General features: G+C 42.0%; 1 pseudogene; it reads left to right on the top strand.

The window, feature by feature from the left end:
• The first annotated feature begins 4010 nt into the window (after nt 1-4010).
• On the top strand, nt 4011-5804 carry LOC102463536 (SCAN domain-containing protein 3-like; annotated as a pseudogene).
• Nucleotides 5805-7913: the final 2109 nt, after the last annotated feature.

The raw sequence follows: 7913 nt of genomic DNA, 5'->3' as shown, positions 1-7913 counted from the left end.
TCGCAACCGCACCCAGTTTGGTATCATCTGCAAACTTAATAAGTGTACTCTCTATCCCAATATCTACATCATTGATGAAGATATTGAACAGTACGGGTCCCAAAACAGACCCTTGAGGAACTCCACTTGTTATCCCTTTCCAGCAGGATTTAGAACCGTTAACAACAACTCTCTGACTACGGTTATCCAGCCAATTATGCACCCACCTTATCGTGGCCCTATCTAAGTTATATTTGCCTAGTTTATCAATAAGAATATCATGCAAGACCGTATCTAATGCCTTACTAAAGTCTAGGTATATGACATCCACCGCTTCTCCCTTATCCACAAGGCTCGTTATCTTATCAAAGAAAGCTATCAGATTAGTTTGGCATGACTTGTTCTTCAAGAAGTTTGCTACATAGAAAGAAGGGGCTCACCTGAGTTGCTTCTTAGTGAGCCATGAGTGTGCTTGAATCAGCCCTGCATTAACATATAAATCAGGAAATAAAACTGATTTTCTACCAAGAGCCAGCATGAGCAATGTTGGATTGCATCCCCTCCCACAGTGGTTGTCTCAATACCATTTTCATCATTTAAAAACAGGCAGCCCAAGTTGAGACACAAGTATGAAACAAAATTCCCTCTTGTCCACCTCCTAAAGAAATCCCACAAACCTCTCACTGCCTTTTAATTCTTCAGCAAACAGTTGAACATATTTTAAAGTTGCCATAAATCAAGAAAATGTTTTTAGTCAAAATAAATGAGAACAATGCTTTCCTGAGAACTCCTCAGGCATCCACAATCCAGGAAATGGCCGAGATTCCTGAAGAAAGAACTACAGGGAATGAGATTCTGCTCTTTTGAAACTCCGCTTTTTGTTAGTGAAGAGACCAATTATCAATTAAGAGTTAAGTCAAAAATATTAATTAATTTAAGACACTTTAATGTCAGCTCCTCTAGTGTGCAGTCTTTTGACTTTGGAACTATATTTAATTATTCACTTGTTTTACACTTCCAGCTTTGCAATAGCTTGCAGAGGGCTATTCTAATTAGTAAATCACAAATGAAACAACTGAACCCTGAATCAAATAATTAACTTTGATCTAAAAAGCCCACAATATCACAAGTAATTTGACATTATTTTTGCTCCATATTAAAACTGCAAGGGGGAGTTACAGGGCAGAATTCATCATTAGTTCTATTATGGCTAATTTAGAATGCAAGTTCCCCCTCTCAAGGACACATCTCCTCAGATTCTCTTCTCTATCCCTCAGAGAGGGACCTTCTAGGGACACAAAGGCTACCGCAACCTCCGCCTACATCTACACTGGCACGATCTTGCGCAAAACCTCTTTTGCGGAAGAGTTCTTGTGCAAAAACTCTTCCAGAAGAGAGCGTCTACATTGGCATGTGCTTTTGTGCAAGAGATGTGCTTTTGTGCAAGAGCATCCATGCCAGTGTAAACGCATCTTGCGCAAGAAAGCTCTGGTGGCCATTTTAACCATAGGGCTTTCTTGCGCTAGTAATTCATGTTGCCTGTCTACACTGGCCTCTTCTGCTAGAACAGTTGCGCAAGAGGGCTTATTCCTGAGTGGGAGCATCAGAGTTCTTGTGCAAGAAGCACTGATTTCATACGTTAGAACATCAGTGTTCTTGCGCAAGAACTCGCAGCCAGTGTAGACCGGCAACAAGTTTCTGCGCAAAAGCAACTGCTTTTGCACAAGATCACGCTAATGTAGACACAACCTCCAGGTTTAGCACCACCAGACTAACCTGACCCTCTGATATGTGAGAGGGCATGCAAGTGAGAGCTTCCCTCAAGCCCTTATAGAAATAGCACTCACACAAACCAGGGTTTGGTTGGTGTTGTACAGGGAAGGATTTAAGCTGAATAGATTTAGTAGTGATGTGAAGAATTTTTGTATGTGTCACTGTGATGGGAAGGCATTATTAGTCACATCTATTACACCTGAGCCATAATTAATTGACAGATACAAGGCAGTGAGATAATAGCTTATTGTACCAACTTCTGCTTGTGAGAAAGACAAGCTTTATGAATAACACCTGAGCTTCAATACAGACAGCAATAATTAGTGAATTGCTTCTCAGCTAGAAGAGAAGAGCTTAGAGGCATTCAGTGATACTAAAGGGAACTGGGTTTATAGGCAAACCATACATCTCAGAAAGACTTTCTTCTGGCATTTAATAAGACATGGGGCTGCAGGAATAAGAAGATTGAAGACAGAGCCCAAAGAAGGGTAGATTTGTTGAGAAACTTTGGATGTTGGTTTGAGTGTTTGTTGCCCTGCAAAGGGTTGGGCTTAGATACTCTTCAGCTGGAGGCAGAAGACCTACAGGTGGCTCTAGAGTATGGGAGGGTGAAGAAATTCCAGGGTGTGTGTGAGATGACCCAGCCCCCCAAGAAAGAGCCCACGCTGGCATTACCTCACCCAAACTTCATCTTTAACTGTTTGTTTTGCGCCGTGGCTTCCCCAGGTCGGTTTTTCTTAATCCCTCTTTCCAGGGATACAGACAAGCCCCAGAGCCATTTTGAAAAGGAGCTAATTTGGAGCTGACTTTGAAAAGGTGTTAATTTCCCCTAAACAATAGGGCTATGTCTACACTCACAGCTTCTTGCATGAGAAATATGCAAATGAGGCTGTGTGGCATATCCCTGAGCCTCATTTGCATACCTAATGAGCCACTATTTTTGCAGAAGAGGCTCTTGTGCCAGAAGGGGCTGTCTACACTGCCCCTTCTTGTGCAAGAAAAACCCTCTTGCTCAATGCAGTTATTCCTGAAAATAATCAGCGTAGCGGCATTGCGCAAAAGGGTTTTTCTTGCTCAAGAAGGGGCAGTGTAGACAGCCCCTTCTGGTGCAAGAGCCTCTTCTGCAAAAATGGCGGCTCATTAGGTATGCAAATGAGGCTCGGCAATATTCCACACTTAGCCTCATTTGCATATCTCTCGCGCAAGAAACTGAAAGTGTAGACATAGCCATGGGGCTGTGGAGCTTGGCTCCTTGAATAATCATTGATTTAAAAAGCTCGAATGGGGACAGAATTGCAAACAGCTGCTAGCTCACAGTCAGGAAGCAGCTCTAGACACACCTCAGTCCTGAGCCTATCATACACTGGAACCCCATGTCCTAAGCATCTCACATCCCCAGTCTTCAGCAACAACACTACTGCACAATCCACACACTGCAAACTTGTGTCCTGAGCCCATCTTACTCCCAACCCCCCTGCCCTGAGCCCCTCAGACACCCCAACCTGAACTCCTGCATCCTCACATCCATAAGCCTGTGGTTTGCTCTGCACCCCAACACTCCACCTGACCCTAACACTCTCCAGCCTGGAGCCCCCTTCCTGAGCCTCTTCTCCACCTCTTCCTGCACCCAAATTCCCTCCCAGAGCCTGCACCTTTCACCCCTTTTCACCCCCAAATCCCTCATTCCCACTCCAGAGCCCACACATCCTGTTTCAACCCTGTGAGAGTGAGTAAGGGCTGGGGACAGCAAATGATGGAGAGAAGGGAAACAGAGAGGGCAGGGCCTCTAGAAAGGGGTGGGATCTTGGGGCTTGCCCTGACATTTAAAAAGTGATCTTGGGTGTAAAAAGATTGGAGACACTACCATAAAAAAATTTTACTTTTCAAATTTCATACCATGAAATGCGAATATATATATATATATATATTGCCTTTCAACATGTAGGGGTACTGGTTCAGTTGGTGGGGAGGCCAAAGAATGATGTAGCAGGCAATGGAACTTTTTTGAACTTTCTAGCATGCTTGCGGAAGTGTTTGGGATTGTTCTATCATGGGAGTAGGTAGCCAGTCTTGCGCAGTTACTGGTGGTGGGGTATATATAAGGCAGCACACATCCATATGTAATAGTAGTAGTAAATAAATGTTTACAATAACTTAGTAAATAAATGTTTGCAATAACTTATCAAAGTAACTTGCATCCATTCAATTTATTCTAATTGGGAAAATTAATTTTATAGATTTTTTTAAATTAATATATTATGGTTGTGATTAAGAAAAGGAAGTATGATGAAGACTACTTTAAGTGTGGCTTCATTGTCATGGAAAAAAATGGGATCGATCATCCTCAATGCGTAGTATGCCACAAAGTTCTTAGCAATGACACCTTGAGACCTAGTCGTCTTGAGCGACACTTGACAAAGAACCACAGAGGTTTGACAGAGAAACCAAAAGAGTTTTTTGCTGCTAAACTTCAAAATTTGAAACTCACGAAGCTGAACACTACTGGAACTTTTCACCAAGCATTGGCCAAAGTGGTAGAAGCATCTTATGAACTGTCATTGCTCATCACTAAAGACAAGAAAGCGCACATAATCGGAGAAACTCTTGTGAAGCCTTGCTTGTTGAAAGCAGCTGATAGTGTGCTTGATGTCGAAAGCAAGAAAAAACTATCGGAAATTTCACTTTCTGACAATTCTGTGAAACATCTCATCGATGAGCTGGCGAAAGATCTTAAACTTCAAGTTGTGGAGGCAGTGTTGGCATCTCCTTTTTTCGCAATTCAGTGTGATGATACCACTGATGTAGCACAATGCTGTCAGTTGCTTATCTGCGTTCAATTAATTAACAATGGAAATGTGAAAGAAGAACTGCTTTTTTCGAAGGAATTGATGACCACATTAAAGGCTCCTGATATTATGAAAACGATTTCCAACTTTTTAAAAGAAAATAGACTTTCCTGGGGAAAACTGATTGGTGTATGCATAAATGGTGCTCCAGCAATGCTTGGCTCTCGCTCTAGACTTGTGACGTTGGTGAAAGAAAAAAATCCAGCCGTAATCACAGCTCACTGCATCATACACACACAAGCGTTGGCTGCTAAAACCCTTCCAGATGACCTATGTGACTCATTGAATTTGGCCATCAAAATTGTCAATTTTGTGAAGAACAGTGCTTTAAATACAAGACTTTTTGATGCTCTTTGCACAGATTTGGGAGCAGATCATAAAACTCTTTTGTTTCACATGGAGATACAATGGCTTTCCAAAGGTAACCTGCTTTTGAGATCATTCGAACTGAAAGATGAAGTGGAAATTCTCCTCAATCAACAGAAGAAGAGTTATATCATGCATTTATGGACCAAACGTTTCAGCTTTCACTGGCATGTCTCATGGACATTTTTTAATCTTTGAACAACCTCAATTTGAAGCTTCAAGGAAACAACGCTGCAAACATTATAGCGCACCACAATGCCATCAAAGTATTTATGGAAAAAATCCAGCTTTGGAAACATCAAACACAAGCTCAGATGCCTAACTTTTTGTCTTTTCTGACATTTTCATCACTCACTGAAAATTAAGGTTTCCAAGAAGTTTGTAAAGAGGATGTGAAGAACAAAACTGTGTTTCATCTGGACTGCCTTGCTGCTGAATTCATCCGCTATTTTCCGGACAACTTTTCTGGCAACCCCATTAATAAATTAGTACGAAATCCATTCAACGTTGATGTCGATTCATTGCCAGAAGTATTGCAAGAACAAGCACTTGAAATAAAATATGGTTCAAGTGCAAAAGATAATTTAGAAAACACAAGCTTCGAGGAATTTTGGATAAAATATTTCCCAATGTACTCGAAGGTTGAAGAAGTGCTACATATTATTCTTCCATTTTCGTCAACGTACCTCTGTGAAAAAAAGCTTTTAAAGTTAAGTCACATTAAAAGCAAAACAAAGAAATCGACCGGATGTCGAAAATGATTTGTGTTGCACACTTTTATCATTCAAATCTAGGATTTCCCAACTCGTGAAGAGAATGCAGCATCGTCCTTCACATTAAATTTGATCTGTTTCTGCTATTTCTTATGTTAAATTACATTTGTATTAAATTTTTGTGCCAAGAAAAACTATTTGTGCATATTTTGTATTTTAAATAATTTTGATACCAAATTTTTGTATTTATTTTTAATGTTAAATTACAAATTGAATATTTTGTTTAAAGGGGGGTTGGATGATGGTAAAGAAAAGGTAGGGAGGTGTGAGGGTTTCTCAAAAATCAAAATGGGGGCATGATGCCGAAAAGTTTGAACCACTGTTCTAGAGTCTGGGGATATGTCACACAATTTTTATTTTAGGAGAAGGATGCAACTAGCGTTGCGCATTTGCGTACTTCCTCCAGGTTTTTTTCTGGATGACACTCTTCCGGTATTTACTCACATCTCCATGTGGCCGAATTTTGAAATAAACCCCTATTTCAAAAGACCCATGTAAACCTCATTATAGGAGGAATAAGGGGTCTTTTGAAATAGGGGTTTATTTCAAAATTTGGTCGTGTGTAGATGTGGGTAAATACCGGAAGAGCCTCTTTCGGAAAAAAAATGGAGGAAGTATGCAAATGTGCAGCTCAATTTGCATCCTTCTTCCAAAATAAAAATTGTGTGTAGACATACCCTCAGATTCTTGAAACATCACACCCTGACCCAAAGCAGAACCCTAATGATGAGCCCATGTGAGAAGTTTCTTCTGATAACTTTGGACCCAGATTGTTACAGGGGTGGAATAAAAAATAATCCAATTAGGTTTGGGGAATTCAGAGACCCCCCCCCCAAAAAAAACCCTGGGATCTTATGAACAGCATCCTGTGATGCAAATAGCAGATGCACTAGTGGGGTTAAAATTTGCCTTACTGGGAGAAAGAAAAAAGCTGGGACAAATGTACCACTGCATTTTCATTCTAGGAATAAAAAGTGGATGACTCCTTAGAAAAGAATGAGAGAACAAGGGGGCTAATCTAGTAGCAAGAAGTTCATAGTTGTAGTATTTTCTACTGCTGCAAACCACCTGACCTGTGACCAGAGGCAGAGGAAAGTATATGTTTTGAAATGAGTGTGTCAGAGTGATTCAAACAGAGATTAAAGTAGTTGCCAGTCTCTTGTTGGAGCTGGTATTTCTCTGTCTTGGGCCAAATCGACACTGCAAGGTTTTTGCACGAAAACAACAATGTCCACAGCTCAAATGCACTTTTGCGCAAGGAATTCAAGAGTAAAACGGCAGAACAGAGGGCTTCTTCTGCCATAGGTAAACCTCTTTTTATGAGAACAAGAGTTCTTGCAAAAGGCTAGTGTGGACGCTCCAGAGGGAAAAAGCACAAGTGCTCTGATGGCCATTCGTGAATGGCTATCAGACCGTCCTTGCGCAAGAACGTCCATGCAGTGTAGATGTGTGGACGTGCTCTTGTGGAAGAAGATTTTGCACAAAAACTCTTGTACAAAAGGCTTCTTGTGCAATAAGCATGTAGTGTAGACGTAGCCTTCAAGAGTAGGCTGTTACTCCACATGGCAAACTGAGTTTCCCTTGCTGGGAGTTTATAAGTCTGGTGGCCTTGCTAACTGTGGCTCTCAGTTATATACCTGGAACATATTGGCCTCAGTGGGTGCAAATAGAACTCTGCCCTGTGTGCCCCAGTGACAGATACCTTGGCTCACTAATAATTGTGTTTACTGGAGTGTGCCCATGGGACTGTCCCTAGAGGGGCATGGGGCCCTGGGCAACACACCTGCCCCCAAGTCCTGCCTTTTCCCTGCCTTGTCCTGCCCCTACTCCATCTCCTACCCCCATTACCCTCTCTCAGCCTTACTATACCCTTTCCCCAAAACGATATAAGCCAGGGAATTACCTGGGGGACCTGGTGTAGGATGGCAACAGGGGTTGCCTCTTGGCATTAATCCAGTAGTCTGCACCATCCTAGTGCTCATTCCTCCAGCTGGGTTGCTCTGCTTCACAGCAGTGGCAGGAAGTGGAGCTCCCTGGCCTTAGCCTGTTTCCCTGATTCCTATATCACTAGAACAGAGAGGGCTAGGGCCAGGTACACCATTTCCCACTGCCACAGTGAAGCGGAGTGCAGAAGGCTGGGAGATGGTGGCAGAGCAGAGCAGACTGCTGGGTCGCT

Source organism: Pelodiscus sinensis, chromosome 2 (genome assembly GCF_052426305.1).
Source record: "Pelodiscus sinensis isolate ZL-2025 chromosome 2, ASM5242630v1, whole genome shotgun sequence".
NCBI classification, from domain to species: Eukaryota; Metazoa; Chordata; order Testudines; family Trionychidae; genus Pelodiscus; species Pelodiscus sinensis.
Note: the sequence above shows the minus strand (reverse complement) of the source record. Positions and strands in the feature narration are given on the sequence as shown.